A 21,034-nucleotide genomic window follows, 5' to 3' on the forward strand; every position below is an offset into this window, starting at 1 on the left:
ATCGCAAGTTGCTTTCGCGATCAGCTTTGAATCTGACTCATGCACATTCCGAGGACAATTCTAGTATATTCGTCTGTGACCGATTTCGATTCGCGTACAGGCAAACCTGGATTGCATTTTCTGTCCCGTTCTGAAGTCCTTTCACATATTTTCTAAGATATATAATTTCAGGGTTTCCTTTATTCTTTAAAACTGAACATTTCACCACATATTCCCCCTTTCAAGGTTCCGCCAGGCTTCCAAACTGCCTTTGAACTTCGCCAAAAACAGTGAGGGGATCCAAAGGCTCATTTCCAGACAGAAATAAAACCAATCAATCAATTATAACTTCGTTGAAGGAATAACAGCTAGCGTTGCGACAGCGCATTGATTACCATATTGGGTGCAGACCCACTTCATTCTGTTCAACACTCTAGCATCTAAATGTCACGCCGCCCTTGTCAGAATTCACGCTGACTAGCTTGACTTAATTTCGGAGTGTGTGACCGCACGATAGCTGCATGGTTAGAGATCACTAAGTTCATGAACGATCTTTAAATCAAGCATTCTCAGATAGAACTAAGTGTTCTTTGAATGTTCCTCAAATGTTTTATCCCTTTCACAAACCTTTTTTTCTCTATGCGATAATATTTCACTATGATTGAATGACTAGCTTGGATGCAGTGACTGGAATAACTCGCACCTTTGCCACTTTCCCGGCTCTGGTTTTTCCGAAAGGTAAAACCAACAGGGAGAAAAATCATTAAACAGCCTGGAAACTTAATTTTGATTTGCAGTGGGAGTGTTTTTGTACTTGCTGTCTTTTGCTGTTTTCATCTTTACGGTCCGTTAATTCTTGATGTCCTGCGGGAAAAATGTCCGACTGTATAACTTGATTATAAAGACCACTGGACATTTTAAAGGTACGCCGTAACGCGAAAACGGCAGTGCTCAATTATTGTGGTATCTAAATCGAAACATTTGTTCCGTTTACAAGCTCTCAAAACGTGGCATGTTGGTAAAATGTGTTTATATACTAAAATGGAACGATGAATTTCTTCACAATCTCATCAATTTACAAATTCAATCAATAAAAGCCCAATATCAAATGCGAAATTAGATGAAAACTGACTTGTTTCACTTCAAACCAGGTTTGTGTGAGTAAAGAAGACGTCACGGGTGTATTCCCACGCTCGTCAATTTCCTTACTCAACCCATGATGTAAATTGTGATTGCACAGTATGAAAAAGGTCGATCACAAAAATGCAACAGAAATAGCCGTTTATAAACATGCCTTTTAATAACTACGAGCATCAAATCGTATAATGTACACAATGGTCTTCTAAACCCGTGCAGGTGTTTAGGGTGAATGTGGAGAAACGGAAATTCCGGGGGCTGCTTGATCACAAAGCTTCGAAATTTCATTCTTCAGCAGCTACTATTAGCCACCGTTTGTACTATCAGGTGAACAACAACTGTCAGGTGTCTCGACTGCAATAATATTGTTATCTGCCGAATGAAAACACATTGCTAAGTACAGATCTATATTTGCTTTGCGTTTCGGCATCGATTTGTTACAAAAACCAGTCGGGTTTGCCATACCAAAAACTGCACAAGAAACCTATTTCCGAAAAGACAACAAAAAAATTCAAATTTGCAACTGCAAAGAGGATTCCATGAATGCGTGCAAAGATTCAACATTGTCGAAATTGTTGATACATTTTTTTTCTAAGCACAGAGCCCCGAAGATGCGAACACAATTATCGTCAATAGAACCAGCTTTTATAATGAATGAATAGTATGCGAAAGGACCCATCGATCAGCCTTGAGAGTACTGTTTGAAAATAATACAGCCACTTATCATTTTAATGAACTTAATCTGATAGTGCCGAATAGTTACTCATTCTACCTTTGCCAGGCAAGGGTTGGAGATTCATTAACCTCGTTCTAATTGTTACCATTCATTTCGAATCGCCTTGAAAGTTATGTAAATCATTATAATGCCAACGGTGCTTTTTCTCAGTAAGTCATAACGTGAAAAGAGATTAAAAACATCGATTATATACAGTTAATCATTTTGATACTTGTTTAATAAGTTCCTTTAGGTGGTCATTACTGTACTGTTCGAGGCAGACAGGACATTTTACCCTCGTTTTTGAAGTATACTCTGGCATAAAATAGGATCAATACAATCAACAAACAAAACCAAATGCAATTATCTAACTCGATAATACGACACTGACAAATTCAATTCATCGTTCGGGCATTTAAAACGATTCCTAAGGCTGCATTTTGAAATATAATTACGGAATATTGAATAGAAACGAATAGCTTTTAAGAGAGCTTACCTCGATTCAACATGTGATGGAATAGAAGGTGTCGCCCATAGAAACCACGAATGTCTGAATTGTCAACTTAAATTACCTTTCTCGAAAAACGTGGCTTGATTAACACTGGAACTGGAATGAAGGATTTAATTGGATGATGACAGTGGCGCGAGATTTCCTGTAAATCCACGGGCGCTAAAAAAAATTGGCCCCGCTCCAACCGTAGCGAACAATCAGGGTAGTCTATCGGGAGCCGCACTCCTGGGCATCTGGCAATGATTTGGAAGCACGCGTCAGTTTTAACACCGCAGCGCTCAGTAGCTTGTTGAGCGGACCTAAGTACACGTTGCAATCTATTTGTATTAGAGTGGAATAACGTATAGTTGGTGGTTGTTGCCGATGGCGGCTGAATGCGTAAAATGTGACATTGAATCAAACGATTCTTCTTCTTTTTTCAAGAAAAAATACACTTAAGTGTTCTTAATAGCGTTCCCGTTCCCCCGAAAAAATACTTCAATGTAAATTCATTTGTTACTTTTTTATGGAATGCATTACCACAACTTAAAGTCAAGTAAGACGAAACTTGTAAGATAAATTGAAATAAAAAATAAATAAAATTGATTTATTTCAGAACTGCAGTTATCATCTGTGCTGGTAAAGAAAGCTTATATAAATAACGTTTTAGGCGAATAAATGACCGCTGTCTTGTTTGCACTGCATTAATACGAGTTGAATGTTTCAGAGGCCAGCGACGCGTAAAATAGATTGCAGTGACATGTGACAATCAGTCTTAATAAATCTTCACTTACTATTAAAGTCTGAAGACACAGGTTGGTATAGAATGTCAGAGATTAAATTCTGTCAGAGAATTCTCGACATATGCAAACAGTGATGTCGTGAACAATTCCTTTATAATTGCCAATTTTTCACCACGTACTGGATAGTGTCGCTTTACGTAGCCTACGTACATACTGCATGTCTGTTACAAGCGAGCACATTATACGCGCAGAATGTACTTAAAACCAGCTGGGTTAGGAGACTGGCGTTGCGTCGCGCCAAACCAAATATAATTAGGAAATACCATCGAGAAAAGTCTTGAGTCGAGGCAAATGCTATTAACAGCACAGCTTAATTTATTGGAGTAATGTACACATACAAGCGAACGAGCCCTTTCTCTACTTCAGGCTCACATTCACGCGTATTAAGAGATTGAGAACGGCCAGTACAGTTTTTGTCCTTATGGTACTGCGTTTCTTGTGTACGCGTTCTGTACTTGAGACGGATTTCTTACGGCTCATAGCCACATGCAATATGTCAAGTCCCCATACTGAGCTTTGGTCTCCAGTGTAATTCACGACTCTTTCTTTTTCCCGGTGTAATTTTAGAACAGTCAGCCAGCAAATTACCTAATATCTGTTACTGTATTGAAGCAGTCGCGATATCAGTGTGTCTAAATACACCAAGGTCAATTAGTGAAACCGAAGTCGAATCTGTGGCTCAAAGGAAAGTGAAAGAAGACAACGAATCGTCAGCCTCTCTTTTCTTGGTCGCGCTTTTCCTGCTATCGGCAGTCACCCGACTCGGTCATCGCAACACTCCAGTACTCGTTATCGTGTCACTGAGCCGGTACTTTTGGCAAGGTGGAATTCGGTACGAGTGTGTGCTCCGGTGTGTGGATATCTAACCGGACATTTGCGCATAATATCAACGCTCGCTGCATACAAACAGCTCCAGGCTGCGGAAATCCAATGTATTTATTTTTTATCGATTAAGTTTGCTTCGGCGAAACGCCATTCTGAACCGTACCATTCCAAAAAGTACAGAACCTTGCAGTTAATTAACACTGCCGCCTTGGCAGTGCAATGAAATGCTCAAATAAACTAATGATTTTATTCAAGAATACAATTTATTGCTACAGTGTGTAACACATCACTTCGGGGCCATTGTTAAAAATAAATTTAACGACATTTACATTTTAGACACCAGCGCACGTACGTGCTTATGGGGCAAGTGATAAAGTACGATGTCCCCCAAGGGACACCGCAGTCATACATTTCGTGAAGTTTTGTTGCGATGGAAGATATTCACTATGCCATAAAAGAAAGTTCGTTAAGAAATTACAAGGGTCGCATAAAAACAAGTGTTTTGTCCCTTAATGACCACCGTCGGAAAAGGACCTTTTTTAATTTCATAGCTGTTGTGAACAAACGTGCACGCGTACTCTCCTTGCTTGTTAATAATGATGTCAAAGTAAAAGTAGGGCACCCAATATTGCTGATTAGTCTTCCAAGCTGGCTGGTTATAACGAAGCCTGCCTGAAGCATTTAACTCGTGAATTCCTTCTCATTAGTCTGAAAAGAAAGAATCCAAAAAAGACTATTCGTCACGTGCCAAGCTGTCAGCAAAAAAAATATATTCAGCCGGTGATTAGGGTTTTCTACCGAGGCAGAGATGTCAGGACTCCTGTGCAACTAAATCCGGGCAATCACAGCAGGTCCCGATGCTCCATCTCGAACGAGGCCGGGACGGGTCAGGTGACGGAGAATATTACAGTGGATGGTGATTTGCCATGCACGCCGAACCGAAACCACTTGCCTACTTCGAAATCAGAGCAGGCAGTGCACGGCCCACTCAGGGGCATGAATATTGGCGCGAAAGAAGTCGGACGTACGGAAAATTTGCACGAGGATTTCAGTCTTTCGGAAGATCCATTATATGGGCCTGTGCGTCAGACAAAACGAGAATTATACAGAATATGCAGCATTTCTTTTTATCGTTTTTGCAATGCGTCTACTTAATTCGTCAAAAAGGTGGAGACAAATCGAACTGTTTTACATTGGTAATGCAATTTCACTTACAAACAGTATAAAAGATGGGTTTTATTCATGGAGGCAGAATCGAGTCTTCCAAGACGGTATGTTCTGTTTGACATAAGAACAACACATTGCAAACGCTCTGGAATTTGTATTCCAGAGCATTTGTATGTTTTTGTATTCTGCTGCAGTTTCTCTTTTGTTGTTGCCACGCAAAACAGGCGAAATCCTTAGTTTTCACGCTCTATTTTCTGTTGCCTTGTCGGAAAACAAATATCAACATTGGGTATTTTTTTAAAAATTCTTGTCAACAGAATGTTCAGTTCACCCATTATATTCTCAAGAATTCTGCGCCAATTTATTTGCTTGATTACAGTATTTTGACTGTATTCACTAACACCTTTGCACTTCCGATTAAGAAATAAGTTAAAACGAATTTGAGACAATTCTAAGGATTTGAGCACATTGTTGTTGAAAAACTTTCCAAAGAGTCGATCCTAATAATCAAGTCCTTAATTGAGTATAGAACTATCTTTATATCTAGCCTTTTTCTTTCACGCTTCGGTTGTAGGGACAACTTTAATAGTTCTCATGTTTTTGTTCAATCACGGCGATCGTGCTCAGGATGACTTTGTTGCTAGCCGAAGTAATCTCTTCATTATATAAATTTTTAATTTGCATCTTTTGACATTCAAAATTATGATAAAATGAACAGGGGATGTCAAGGATTGGCAATTGACTTTTTGAAAGACACCCCATACCAATTGTTTAGGCAAATACCCATCATTGTGGCATGTATGTTCGGCAATGGACACCATGAACATTCAGGGATTCGAGTTACATTTAGGGATTCGAAACGAGGCCAAAACAGGTTGCCTGTGGGTTATTTGGGGATTGTTGGTCCCATGATTGCCTTGAGGGATAGCACCGTACCGTCTAATCGATGACAGCCGCTTGGGAACCAGACCAGTCCACTCGCGCGTCGCGCCACAATTAGAGCAACGCGTGGGGCCGTCATGCGTGGCACGTTCGCCCCCGCTGCCTCACAGTCACATCACTCGCGTGGCTTCCGCAACGTCTTTCCCCCTCGCGCTAAATCGGTGGACGGGCAAAAAACCCTCATCGAGAGGCTCACGGGGAGAGGTCTCAATGACCAAACGTTATTGGCCGAGAAAAGAGGCATGATGGAACTACATCATGTCTTAGAGATAGCACGCCATCAGCCTGCAGGGCGGCCCGTTTTCCGTCTCGAGCAAATATCCGGAGACAATGTAACAACGCTGACCAGAAGTACGTTTACCAAATATAACTGACACGGTGCTTCGTCTTCATTTGGAGTAATTGTTTCAAGATAATTGTAAACGGTGGAAAAGTAGAACACAGATTTTAAAACCCATCAATTAAACAGCGGAGAAATATTTAGGATGTAAATGTTCACGTGGCGTAAGACAAGAATAAAAGCATTATAACCACAAGCCCTTTGAAAGTACTTTTTAGGAAATCTGAAAAGATTTAACTATTGTTGAGTATTATTTCGAAGCGTAATCAATTCAATCGCTCGCCTATGCAGACCGGCGCCTTTCCCTAATAAAAACATTTGAAACCTGACCATTTATGTCATTGAAAGACGTTAGCAAATAAAATTCGACCTCGTATTCCAGACAAAAAGCCTTGCAATGCAAACAGACTTGTGACATTTAATACTGGCCTAAGCCAGTAAAGCTTCTTATCCGATCCATCAATATTCTTTCAGTTCCAGTCTTTGTTTTTATCTGGAACGCCAAATATTTGAAAACGAGTATTCAAGGTACTCAGGGGACTTACTAAGTTTTCCTCTCAGAGGCATCCTGAAAAGCATTTCGGTGACCATTAAAGAGATTAAATTATAAGATTAAAGTAAGATCGGTTAAGCGTTCGTTTAAGAAAAAAGGCAGACCGGTAGATCCATAGATTGGGAAGACTTCGAGTAAACGCGTGTGAAGGGGACACAAGTTTCAAGGATGGTGAAATGGCATAAAACATACGGCACCGAACTGAACCACTCGCAGAAGATCTGGTGTTCGGTGCATTCCATAGCAATTATATATTTCAATTCAAAAACACCACAGCAGGCAAACTGCCCTTTGTAACGTCAGTTCACATATAACAGAAATTATCACCGTACGAGCAAACACCGTCCAAAACTCCACACCCTGCTTCCAATAGGGTATTCAAGGCTAGCCAATGATTCCATTGGAATTTCTCAAGAGTGGGTTTAAGTAAAACTCAATTGTTTCATTCTGTCTTAAGATGGAGACTGACCCTTTCTTGCACACAAGCCGAGTAGATTACCTAAGTGCTGGCTTTTCTTTTTCGCAATGGCTGTATTTTACGTTATGCCCGGAACACAAGTACAAAAATCTCAACAATATCTTTGATGGTTTGTTTAGACTGGAATGCACAATAAAGTATGTGGCATAAATAGACCGTTTTCACGAAAGGCCTTCGCTGTGGGAAATTTTGGTTAATTTCAACCGCAAGAAAGCACAAACTATCTACCCGTGCCTTTCACAGAGGACGACTGTCCTCATAAGTGAGGTCACATGCAAGGGGTCTATTGATGGCAACATGGAGAATACTTGAAAACAAATTAATATTCACGCGAGTTGACGCTATTCTGTCTGGAGATACTGAATATATTTTAACTTAAAAAGGAAAAATACCCTAAAGCGAACAGACAGAAAAGATTAGAATAGATCGTAATCTGTTGGACTAGTAGGCCCATGGAAAGCTTTTAAAAGTAAGATCCACGTCAGGACATGCAGAGTGTTGCCCGGTCTACTCAGAAAAACTAAATTATCTTTGATAATTTTTCGTCACACCTTGTTTACGTATAGGGCACATTTGTTTCCCCCAAATGTTAAAAAAGCCAAATCGATATTATGTAGAAAAGGTGTGAGTGGTAAGACGTTTGCACTCAGACTAGGCATCAGGTCGCAGACACTGGTCATAAGAAGGTGCGATTTTTCTTCCTTGCAAAATTATGAAAAAAAGCTCACATACATTTTTAATAATATTATGACGTGGAAGGATAAAATCAGAATTGAAATAGTCCGGTTACGGCTACAAAGTACATATAATTATAATGGGACAGTTCACTTCTAATCAAGTTATAATTAGGCCTATTTGTCTCTCTGTGAAATTTGAATTAAGAGACGATAAACAATTGCTTGGGGTAAACACCAAAATTGCGGATGATTTGCCCCACTTCGTTTACTGCCTCAGCACCCTATCCGAATAAGGTAACGCTTTCTACAGTTGAACACACGGCAATATCTTTTTGGACGGGGCGATAGGAAATGGCAAGGCGACTCGTGGTCTCTCGGTCACCGCCGAGCTGCATTTATAGATTTGCGCAACTATTGTCGAAGCCAAACTGACATTTATGGTATGTCCACAAGCCAAATTCCGTTACCAGAACAACGGCACGTGTGGAGGTTGGTCGTGTGCAAGACTTTAACGTTCTCATTGCCTAATGCGTTTGAAAACATGGCGAGTGAGTCAGTTGTGTGCAGGGTTGGTTAGTCCGGGGAACGTTTAAATCACTCGCTTTGATTGATGAATCCCGGAAATGCCGATACTTTCGTCAGGCAAAATATTGAAGCACTTGGGCATGAAGCGTTACCGAGCATGGTGGACGATCTAGTATTTTCATACTCGCATATCGCTCCTATTGATCTGAAGTTGGCGTCACAGAGTTGCCACATACGCTGTATTAGTACGCAAAAGACACCAGTGAGAACATTTTTCCTAAAAAAACGAAGCAATAATTGCTCGCATTTTTGTATGAAGTCAGATTAAATAAATGATGTCCTTATTTGTGGCGAACAACTTCATTGATCAAAAAATCGGAAGGTTCCCGCCTTTATATAAAGAAAACGATATGTGGAGGATGCTTTGTCCTCTACCCTCGTGCAAAATGTCTTCAAACGGAAGTCGACTTTTTCACATGATGCATTATGGGGGAATCAGGATTTGCGCCTTTGAAGGAAGCTTTTGTGTGTGACTATCACATGCCTTTTACAACTCATTTCTCTTAATGGTGCCCGTCACTGCGCAAACTCACAGTTATTACCCCGGATGAGAATATCATGTTCACTGGTGTGCAGGGATGCACAACATGCCCTCCTTCAGGTGCCACAGGAAAAACTATACCCGAAATCCGAGACTTCTCTGCTTTAATGGAGCAGTCAACGCATTAGTTCATTGCGTTGTCGACAGCGTGCACTTAGACAAGGGGCGAGAGTTAAGCTTATGTTACCTACAGCGGACGCCAGACTAAATACTTGAGAACACAGAGGGATGGTCAAAACAAATTGAGTCTATGTACTGCGAAAATTGATATCTATTTCATGAACTTCACATTTGAATTTGTTTTAATGTCTATGGGTATGTCCAATTCATGAATGTGATGAAAACGGCATGACATTCTACTGCACGTACGAGCCTCATTAACATGGAACATGGAAATAAAAACTTGGGCTTTGTAATAATGGTTGCCTATGGCAAAATACGAATAAAAATCATCTACACATACATGCTACAATTATCTGTGAAAACAGTCGTTACGACATAAAAAGTAATAACACTGCTGTTGAATAATTGAATATAGTTAGGGCAACCACCATCTTGTCAAATGTAATCATTTTTTTCTGACTCTATGTAATGAAGCCCCTCTCCGATAAAAAAGTCAATTACTCTCTTCAATTTGGAGCTGAATAAATCCCGCTTTGAAGCGACTAGTTTCACCTGCTAACATTTTTTCTTTTCTGCAATTCAGGAGTTAAATGGGTTTTTGCATCGGAAAAGTACCACCACATACTCATCAGGCACGTCTCCACTTATCCCTCGGTCAGTCAGGATGTATCTCTTTCTTTCTTTTGTGTGCTTTAATGGACGGCACGTGTACGCATTTCGTAGAGTTGAATTAGGAGCAAAACGGGGGAAAGTAGCGATTGGGAAGTTTGGGGGCCTGGGAGGGGAACCGTTCGCAGAGAACTCGCCATTTCTTATAAACCAAACTTGGATCGAGTACGCCAAGCACAAGAATGACAGATAATGTTGTGTTCGTTAACATGCGCACTGTAGGTTTTTGTAAGTCACAGAGGACGGTCTCCTCTCATATCTATCTTACTGACTGAATGAATGTCACTTATGATTATAAGACTGGTTACTTATCTCACTCACTCACTGTAACATGTGATTTACACTGGTGGCTGCTTAATCTGTTTATTTTTCTGGGTTGAGGCATATATTGTTTTTGCTTTCCTTAGTTCAAAATCTTAAGAATATGCACTGTGGGTCCTGCTTTTTCAATAATATGGATTTCGTTTCGTATTGAAGGCTTCTATAAAGAGTTAGAGAACGTTAACTGAAACGACATGGCAGTTGGAAGTGACTGCAGCTGCCGCGTGATGGTGCGCGTATAGTGGCTGCCATAATGATGCTTCGTTGAGCACGGGCGGAGTGATAGTGACGGTATGTTACCGATCTAAGACTGGGATATAGGGGAAGGGGTTTTATCCGCCATCTTGAAATCTAAGGAGGTCTTGAGGAAGCTGAGGTGTCTTTCATGTCGTTGACAGCCTCACCCAAACTTCATAAGCGATCAACAATCCCAAAACCGAGCCGGTTTGGTTGGGTTTGAATTTTGCACCATTATCCTGCCGTTTTAGTATTTCAAACTAGGCAAGATCCACTGAAACTTGGTGGATATAGACAATCAACTTCGAGAGTCAGCATTCTTTGTTTGCTCTCATTGCACCTGTCAGAGTATATAATAATGTTCTAGAGCTTTAATTCATATTTTTATGTTATGTCGTCTTACAACCTGGGTAGCCCGATCAGCTATCAAAGAACTATCCTCCCTGCCCCTGGAGAACATTGTTTTGTTAATCGCGACTTCAGCCAGTTCGCGATGACGGGTTACACATAATTTGTCACGGGATGAAATCTTAAGACTATGACGCCGTTTTTCCGTAAAGGTTCGTATCAGAGGATGGAAACAAAAAATGTCTTTTGGTGACAACATCCTGAAAGTAGGATGTCACCTCTCCGCAGTAATTCGTCAAGGCTTTGACAACATCCCGAAAAGATGTAGTTTTCAGTGGCAATTTGCCACGGAATAGCATCGCTAAAATAGAATGTCGCACGTCTCTTCAAAGTGTTTTTTTTTTAATTTATCGATTTTAGTTCTAACATTTTGTCCTAGCTGCGCGAAAATGTCGCCAGCCCTTACACCTTTTCGGTCGCTCCTATTCCTCGTCTCGAAGTAAATATTTTCCGAATCTAACTTTCCTTATTGCTCCCGGTTTCATTATCTCGTGATAACATTATCTCAGGATGTCGACACCTCATATCACAACATAACCAACGTTCTGAATGTATGTGTCATGAAACCTAAGATTAAAGAAAGTCAGAATAACATCAACTTAGAAGTTTCCTTCAGAGCTTGAAGGAGCTCAAATCAAAATGTAGAAGTCGGCCTGAAGTCTTGCTAAATTACTGCACAAACAATATACCAATTCAGATCAAATCCACAACAAAACAAATGTTCACTGAGCTTTTCGCTAAAGCTACGACTATTTGTATTTAAGTTTTCAGATTCGCATCAAAGACTTACCATGAAGTCACAAGCAAGGAACGACTGCAAACGACGTCCACTCAATTAGTCAGCTTCAGGCGATGATGTCTCAGGTTTGCTCCTGCGTGTGTGGCGTCGCTAGCACTACGTGATGTATCACTGCACACACTCACGTTCTGTCGATGAGAAACGAATCAGTACTTTTTAACCAACCTGCAAAGGCTGCATATCAATGGCGCGAATCCTGGTTACTGTCAAAAGCATGGCAGTGGCAATTTGCATAAATCAGTAACGTATAGCATCAGCAGATGCATAAGTAGAGTAAAATGGGCACACAATCAATGCCGCTTTAATGAAAAGATCATTTACCTATTCCTTTGTATTAGTTTGTAAATAGTGGCCAAGAATCCATGCATCACTGTCAGTTACTTTTACTTTTAGCTTATTTTCTTTGGTATGTTAATAAGCCAGTTCGTGAGCAATGGAGTGACGACACGTTCTCCAGCAATTAGTAAGCAATAGAGATAATTTGATTGGGTGTTACCATTAAACGACATTGGGTCGTGTATAACAACGTTGCCGGCATAACTTGGGATGCCTCAAGACGCGAGTAGGTTCTTTTTATTATTCCAAACTGCCATCTCATCTTATCCTCAGTTTATTCGAATATTTTACCCACCTTGTTACAATATTCAGATTTTTCAGGGGAAGGCGATGTTAAGGGAAATGGTCTCTGTACAAAAGTAGCCCCACTGCAGTAAAAAAAATCAAGGTAAAACACCGATAGAGTGAAAGAAACTAGTATGCTATAACAGGGATGTAGGAACCACCGAGATATGTGTTCTTACTTTTGGACAGGTTCTTGCCCTTCCTTCGAAATTAGCGAAATCACGAACCAATCCACCTCGTTCTCGTTGTAATAGAAGTATTCTGACTTAAAGCCTGTTATATGTATTAGTTTCTTCACACCGCAACTGTATGGAATGTTGTAAACGAAATTGGTGAACATGTTCGTGCTTGGGTACAAGATCTTGTCAAACACATGAAACTTTGTCGAAACCATGTACCTCTCATTTCCAAGATGTTATTACATTCTACGCGCAACTTAGGTTGCTTCCTGACCTTAGTCTGAAATTGCGATGGAATTAAATGCGTCCATGTAAAAGACGGTGAAACATCAGACTGTATTTTCATCAGAGCTCAACCACTCAGGGAATCATCGTATTGTTTTTGACAAGTCCCTCAATACTCGCCACTAACAAACAAGACGAGCACTACTCGCGTCCCTGTCGCTTCTGGCGACAGGACGATACCAAAAACAAAAGAAGAAGAATGTCTTCACTCGACACTTAAAGGTCTCGCAGATCTATTTACACGTTTAATCAAGTTGAAAAAGGGATATTCGTTCGGTGCTCGATAGGACAGTGGTCGAACGCTCGCTTGTTGCCCCAGGCTACAAAAAAATAGCCACAATTATTGCCAGTCAACGGCCATCATATTGTTATGCTCTTGTGACACTGGGTATAAGAAGCGGCTATACATTTGCATATCTTCATTGGCCACGGTTGAAGGAATGTAAAAAAGACCTTAATGACTACTTTTGACGACTTTTTCATTTCCTTCTGCTATTTTCGAACTTTATGCGGGGAAGAAGTCTTCGTCTTCCTTAAAAGCCACCTCCAATCCGTGTCTGACCTACCATGCACAACTGTTTCGTCTGACTGGCTGCAATTAGATACGATATGCTTAACAGCACAATGATCAAACGGAGAGATTCTTGGCGCTGTGAATAAATGGTATTGTCAGGACTAAGGGTACGTGCTCAAAACGAATATAAGCCATCGCAATCTAACGTGTAGATTAACTGGAGGTAGATGTGAAAACATAATGTGCATTGCATGCTGCACGCTGTCTGCACGCTGTCTGTGTGCCTACCTCATCCCAAACGGCATTCAGCATCGAACTACTATACTTCCTCAAGGTTCATACCCCACCATCCGACTCTAGGGGGCGATGTTCAAGTCCGCGTTTCATAGTTCTCGGCAGTAATTGCTACTATACCCTCCATTGCGTGTTTTTTTATTTTTTTTTTTAATGTCACTACTTTGATTATAATGTTGATTTGAGGACCGGTTTGATCATGCATCTTCTTATCTGTTCAATACAAAATCTGAGAGATAAAGCCACTACCCATGTCAACGACATCGAAAGATCCTCTCTCCAACTGCCGATATCATTACCGCCATGTTCGTTTTGCAATCCACGTATTTTGTGAGTGAGCGCAATCAGACTGAAATATGGAGATCGAGGCAATTTGACTGAGATTGTCCCTGGAGTGGATGGTCCCGTTCTCAGTGTTTACTCAGATTTGGCACGAGGTTGATTTTGGCGGTTGCTGGACCCTCCAGAGGGCCGTCTGTGAGATTAAGCTGTCAACTCGGCCTCGTCGCATGAGCAGGGGACTCCGTGGAAAAAAAGATTGACAATTCTGCAAGATTGCTCGTCGGAAAGGGAATAATTATCTCGTCAAAGCCGCGAGCAAATAGCACGTTGGCGTTTGAGGGAAATTTGGTTTGATTCTTTAAACACCCAGGAGTAAAGGAGAACTCTTCTTCGGTGGTTATAGAGCCAAAGGGTGTCTTGATTTCAGGATAAATCCCTCATGCACAAACTAATGCACGAGGGATTTTCATTTTTATTTACTCAATTATCACAACTATGTACATTCGTGCACAACATATTTTTGCCATATTTTTAACTTAATATTGCAATTTATTATGCGCATGAATTTCGTTTTGAAATGCATGTCAAGCAATGTACTTTTATCCCAACAGAGAGGATAAAAGAAGGGACTTTAAATGGAAAGTTAAGTCTGTGAGACCAAGAAATCCTGCTCAGCGAGGTAATATCAGTTGACGACGTGAACAACAGCTTCGAATTATCCAAAATTTGTGCAAGAGGAACAGTTAGATTTGTTTTAAATTGTTTGAAATTCATGCCGATTGGGCAAAGTGGACTACAAAATAAACCACTTAGCTCACTAAGTTTAGGAAAATGATGCACAGAGTTTGTGGCAAAACCGTCAAAGATGAGATATTCTTTGCAAACATCTTTAAAATCTAATTTCGTTGATGCAAAATATACAACCAGATATCAGGATAAAGTTGGGCACAAATTTCACAGAACTGATCTTAAAAACGTCCAGTGATTGCACGGCCTGCTCTTGGAGTGGCTTCTCTGGTAAAAAGAGCTTTACGCAGATCAACACTGATAATTGGAGTCTAACGAAGCACGACATTAATACTCGATGGGACGTAATGTGACTGGCAACGAAGTTGGCAAAATGAAATTGACCGTGAGGACGGCACAGAAGAAGACTGCCCTCAGGTCAGCTTGAATGGAGAATTTGAGACAATTTTCGCACATTGCTGACCAGAACTTCACCATAGGTGATGGTGATCTCACCGATCCTGTGTTTTCATAATAAACTGACAAGGCTATCGGTTTCTGCTTGGCTAAATACTCGCTGTGTTGGATTTCTAACATCCGATAACGAAAGTGCAGTTACACGTCGTTGAAGGACGTGGAAGCAATCTGAAGCTTTGTATACGATATTATAAAGATATTAACGGCATATTATATTTGCAGTAACTGCAAAGAAACACGATACTCGGGCCTCAATCGACGTGTTGAGTCTCATATCACAACGAAGAAATTTAACTCGTCTTGTTTACATTGGGCAAATCAGCAACTACCACAATTTCTTAACAATATTTTTTTCCGAACTTCTTTACATTTAAGCAGCCGAAAATGATTTACGGTAAGTTGTTTACTCAACTATACAATGCTCTCTTAACAACATACGTTCAAATATTCAAAAAAAAAATTAGCATTGAAGGATGTTCTGGGGTTTTAAGTAAAAAAGACAATCAGTAGTTAATTATTTTCGAGAACTCGAGCTTTGGGGTATACTTCTAAAATAGCAGTGTTGAGCTACAGTTGAGTAAGGCCAGCTTATAATGCAAAAATAACATCACACTCGAATAATCTCCACATGGTAAATGTAGAGCCGAAAATCCAATGAGTGAAATCTTGTTTGATATTCATACATGATAAAGTCAACTTGGGCGTATGTGCTAAGAAAACATTAATTGGACACAGTGGCTTAATGAGATTGGTATTTACTGTGTAAAAATTAACAAATGAAGTCCGGAAAATTTTGTTTTATTTCAGCAGCACGGTAGGCACAACATTTTCAAAATTATCTGCAATTATACATGTACATGTAGTATGAATTGTGTGTCCTGTGGTTTCACTAATCATATCCACCGAAGCAAAAGGCTTACTCTTAGCGACTTTGAAGCGCAAGAACCAAACGTACGAACAGACGCATGACGCGAGAAAGATTATAAACTGGCAATCAATCAACAACAACAAAAGGAATTTCACTTATTTATCATCAAGTTCCCATCTTTTTGAAGGAACAACAATTCACTTACTTCCTGCCTATGCTTGTCACAGCGTCCTATAGTACAGTCCACAACCCTCGAAAGCTTCAACAAGCTTTCCCGATATCGCGACAGACTCACAGTCCTGCCAAACCCCTCGCTCTGCTGCCGAACTGTGATCTAACTTAAATTCGGTCTGTGCACGCCTCGCGTCACAATGTATACAATTGTATACAATGTATAACAATGTATACGGTTTCCGCGTGGACGCGCGCTATGCATTGTTAAGCGCACGGTCGCAATGCAAAGAATTTGTTTATGGATCCTATTGGAAACACTTCGTGTTATCGCTAATTTCGTTAATCAAAAATTAAAATTAAAATGCAATACAATAATAAAAGAAAGAAAAATGGGGAAAAGGATTGTATAAAACAAACGCTCTAGCATGAATAACTAGGATGGTTCTCAATTCAACTGCTCATCTACTGATGCAAGTCGACTCCAAGAAGTAATAGATATTTCTGCCAACCGTGTACCTAATTTCGGAACTTAATCCCAACAGAGGGCGCAATACCCAATCTACAACTCTGGACAAGGAGAGTTATGACCGTGAACTAGCTTCCCATGGACACACAATGGCGTCAATGAACAACGCACCAAAACACATCCATACGATCGATAGACATAGGTTGCATGCATGCGTCATCACACGTAGGTCCAGCTACCATCCATTTCGAGTCCAGAAATTCAATGAGGCGAGGAGCTGTTTTAGCTTTGTCTCATAATAGTCGAGAGCTGTCGAGAGATTAAAATGCAACAATTGGCAAAAATGGTCGGCGTTCAGTGTTTTCCCCATAATTTAAATTCAATATAAATCAAGTCGGCATGAGATACGATATTATGTATTTCAATAAATGTGGTGATTTTTTGTTTGATTTCTTTTTTAAATCGTGTTTAAAGCAACGTTTCTTTACGTATTATAGCTTGAACATTTTCATTTAAAAAAAACCGCAAAGGGGGTATTGTATTTTCATGTGCTTTTCTTCGTATTCCTCGCAATAGCATTAACTTTACATACATTTTTAAACAACACGCGGTACATTTGAAAGGCAGGGTTTTTCTTTTTTTTTTTCTTTTTTTTTACAGTTCATCCTTTTTTACAGCTGGATGTTGCTGATAAATAAACCAAATCAATTAACTCCCTTGCGTGGAGTATTTTCGGTAAATGAACTCCTTGATAGCCTTACTTGAATTTGCAGTGAGATACGTCCGGTTGTTTGCAATCGTGTCTGCAATTTAAATGTACTTGCATTTCAGCTTGCATTTGAATGACCGTGAGAGTGTGGGGTAAGGGGCTTTCGAGTAACCAATGAAAAGAAAATTACAACTAAATCCCTGGCCAGAGTAGACGAGTGCCTTCTCTAGCCTGGAGGATGAGGCAGTTAATCCTACGCTCAGATAAGATGGCGTTGCTTGGAATTCTAGTCAGCATAGCTATGGTTGTGGGACGAAAATATATATTAAGAAATTGTATCTTGTGCAATGTACTTTGGATATTGAAACCAATATTACAAAACCGTGTAAAACACAAGTAAGGTTTCGAGATAACGTATAAGGACATCTTGCATAAGCAGTGTTAGTGTTAAAAGTAGGCCATCTCTTTAAAGAGTGAAGATATCTGGGCATGTGTATAGTACAATATTATTACTGCTGCAGCACAAGACCATTAGAGGGTCGTAGTGATCTCAAACCTCCCCGATCAGAAGCAATATGCCTACATAAAGGAAATAAATCACAAGTTACAATGGATTTAATGTTAAGACAAACAGCGGTTCGAAACTCGTCAAGGTTTTTTTTCCAGTTCTGAAAAATAAAATAAACTTTATAGCTCCACACTTGTACGTCTTTTCACGACCTGGTTTTGCGCTATATATACCTGGTGCAGCAAATCCTCAAGGGATTAAGGCATTCAAGAGACTGCATACCAACAATTCCGATGTACATGCCCTATGTTATGCACCTCCAATTTCGAAAGCAGTGAGGGGTCATTTTTAGCGAACATGAGTGATGGTGATGCCACTAGCCTTCACACCAAGACGCTCGAGCCAGCAATTTCGACCAACTGCGCTCAGTGTGCGCTGCGTAGCAGGTGAGGGCAATGACACTAGCTGCACCAATCAGCCTTAATATCCTGTAATTTGATACGTAGTCTAATACATTACCGCTTCCAGGCGGCTTTCGTGCGCGTGCCTTTACACCGCCGCGCCGCGCAGTCAATTTTATGGCCGCCATATTGTGTAAGCAAGATTTTAAATCTAATATCGCGCCATGACTAAACAAGCTTTTTGCTACCACGGAAAAGGTCGTTTTCATAAAAGGTAAAGGCTTCACAATTCAGAGGATGTACGGTTCGAGCTGTAAAAAAAAAAATTATCTAAGATAATTATGAAACAAAACTATATCCTGAGTAGGTTCTTATTAATGTAAAATTTAATTTTTACCTTTGGTTGGTGTTTAATTTATTTGCGATTTCTAAAGACACGCTTTGACAAAGCGTTTCTCATTAAAATTGGTAACAGGAAGGAGGCTGATAAACTAGAACATAAGATATACAGGTAGCAAAGATTTAAGACTGGATGTCGTATGCTCAGATGATGAAAGGACTCACGTTCAGGTATACGGAGGATCTTGATGTACGGTTGGTACATCACCGGCATCCCTTTGGTCTATTTCTGGTGTTTAGATTTCAAATTGAATTTGTGCGCTTTATCCCACACCGGCGCACACTAATCTGGTTCATTTCCTGTGATGACGTCAGACCTTTGCACAAATAAGCTTAAAGAGAGGCTCCACGCGCAGGCGCTTGCTACTTGAATAAGGGAATAAATGTGTGCTTCGGAGGTTTTAAACACTATGTTTAAGACCGGTTGGAGTCTGGATGCTGATAATTACCCGAGCAGAAAAACTGTTAGGACCAAAATTCAAAACAAGTCAAACATTATATACTTTCAACGATTTCGATCAACAAAACACCCCTCTGGCAACAATGGTAAGGCCCTCTGGTAAACAACTCCTTATATGGAGATTGACGCGCGCGTCGCGCGTACTGTGTGATGTAGCGCACAACGCAGATGTACCGGTGTAGTTAGTCTGGTTCCCAGACCTGACAATTATTCCCGACGCTCAGGTCTAAATTGTAGGTCAGGCAGCCTCCGTGGCTAAAAATAAACATGACGACATTGATGGCCCTTTTTAAAATCTCGGCTTCGTTTCCGATTTAGCTTTATCACTTTTTGCTTTCAATGTTCTGATCAAATTTTGAAATAAATCACTTGCTTCGTAATACAGTCTGATGTTTCTGTAAGATAACATTGACTAATGTTGATCTGGAATCTTCAAAATTAGGCACCCAAATAGGACTGTTAGTAGGCGGAGCCGAATGAAGACCGAGTTTTGGAAAATCTCAGTAAATTGTAATACAATGTATTACCGGAGGCTACCTGACCTTATTCATCAGGAATAGTCAGAATCTTTTGGTCTGAGAACCAGACTACGGTGTAGTGTGAATTTAGGGCTATGAAATACTGACTCACTGGTAGTATTGCGCATGCCTACGTACGCACCCGTATAGGATTGTGAACGTTCAATCAATAAAACGGTGATGGCACTGGATTTCATACGAGTCCAAATTTCATGTGACGCTGGAAAAGTGTTTAAGACCAGCCAGCAATGTCTTTATTAACCGTTTAAAACCGGCCACGTGAGGGGCTCTCGACGAATAATAATGGGTAAACTGTCTTAGGTATTTATGAATGGTTCTTTAAATTTATTCCCTTACGTAAGAGCAGAGCAGCACACAAAGTAAGGACGGGTATTATTTTTTGTTATGCAAAACAAACAAATAAAATGTGCATTTGTTTAAAAATAGCGAAACAGAACTAAGAGCGCATTACATTTTTCCACTGTTCCGTTTTAGAAAGACGACATGCTTGCAAGCTTGGCTACACTTCAATGGGCATAATACGCAATAGCCAATCACTGTACGGCCATAAGGACGCCATTTTCATATGTAAAATAAATTCTCGTGTTTGTTCCGATGTAGCAGTTTCGTGCAAAGAACAAGTATAAGTAGGAGTAACTGCATGATCCATCCACATGTATCTACATTCCATCACGCAAGGTAAGCGTTCTCAGTTCATAATTAATCACTAAACTCACACCAATGTATTTCATGACAATTAAGCCATCACACCTCGGTATCAAATTAAGGATAAGACTGGGGTGTTTTTTTCCCTGAAATTAGTTTGGCAACTTTTTGTTTTCATATATCACGCCTCGATCATGGTGATAGTTCGGATACTCACCAGACATGTTTACCTGGCCCGGTTGACGCCCTCAGGGTCCGAAATCGTGCTTCAAATCACAACGCGGGTATTTCCTCCCGCGGTACATTAAGCAAAGCTTCCCAGTCGAAAATAAAAAATATGGTATTGGGTCATGAGACCAATTAGCCACGCCAGTCTGCCCGCGTGCATGCATGATGGGAACCCCCCGATGATTGTCTGGAAATTTAAGCCAACGCAGACATCCTCATGTAGTTTAATTGTCGCTGTGTTCTGCCCCGTTTAAGCCGTGAAGGTATGCACTTTTATCAAGACGATCTGTGAATTGAAATGCTTCCCTAAAAGGGCCGGGTTATTTTGACCATTTCCGCCGCCTCCCCCTCCCCCCCCCCCCCCCCCCCCCCAAGATCTTAGCCATGGAGTGACAAAAAATTGTGAAACTCGGCTTATGCATAAAAAACTCTTCATAAACATACCCAAGAAATTTCATGACTAAAAGAGT

General features: G+C 40.4%; 1 protein-coding gene across 4 annotated transcripts in view; it reads right to left on the reverse strand.

Annotated features, from left to right (window-relative positions):
* The window catches only part of LOC119732573 (substance-P receptor-like), a 35,490-nt gene extending 14,802 nt beyond the window's left edge, over positions 1 to 20,688 (reverse strand). Inside the window, exons 1-2 of one of the 4 annotated variants that reach the window (XM_038206138.1) lie at positions 20,554 to 20,688; positions 11,781 to 11,917 (exon numbers count right to left, since the gene is read on the reverse strand). The gene's annotated coding sequence lies outside the window, so the exon portion shown is untranslated. Of the gene's footprint in view, positions 1 to 2,327; positions 2,567 to 11,780; positions 11,918 to 16,240; positions 16,362 to 20,553 lie in introns of those variants that run through there. The other 3 variants (XM_038206136.1, XM_038206140.1, XM_038206137.1) reach the window with 3 other exon arrangements.
* Positions 20,689 to 21,034: the final 346 nt, after the last annotated feature.

This window comes from Patiria miniata, unplaced genomic scaffold, assembly GCF_015706575.1.
Source record: "Patiria miniata isolate m_02_andy unplaced genomic scaffold, ASM1570657v1 HiC_scaffold_24, whole genome shotgun sequence".
NCBI lineage: Eukaryota > Metazoa > Echinodermata > Asteroidea > Valvatida > Asterinidae > Patiria > Patiria miniata.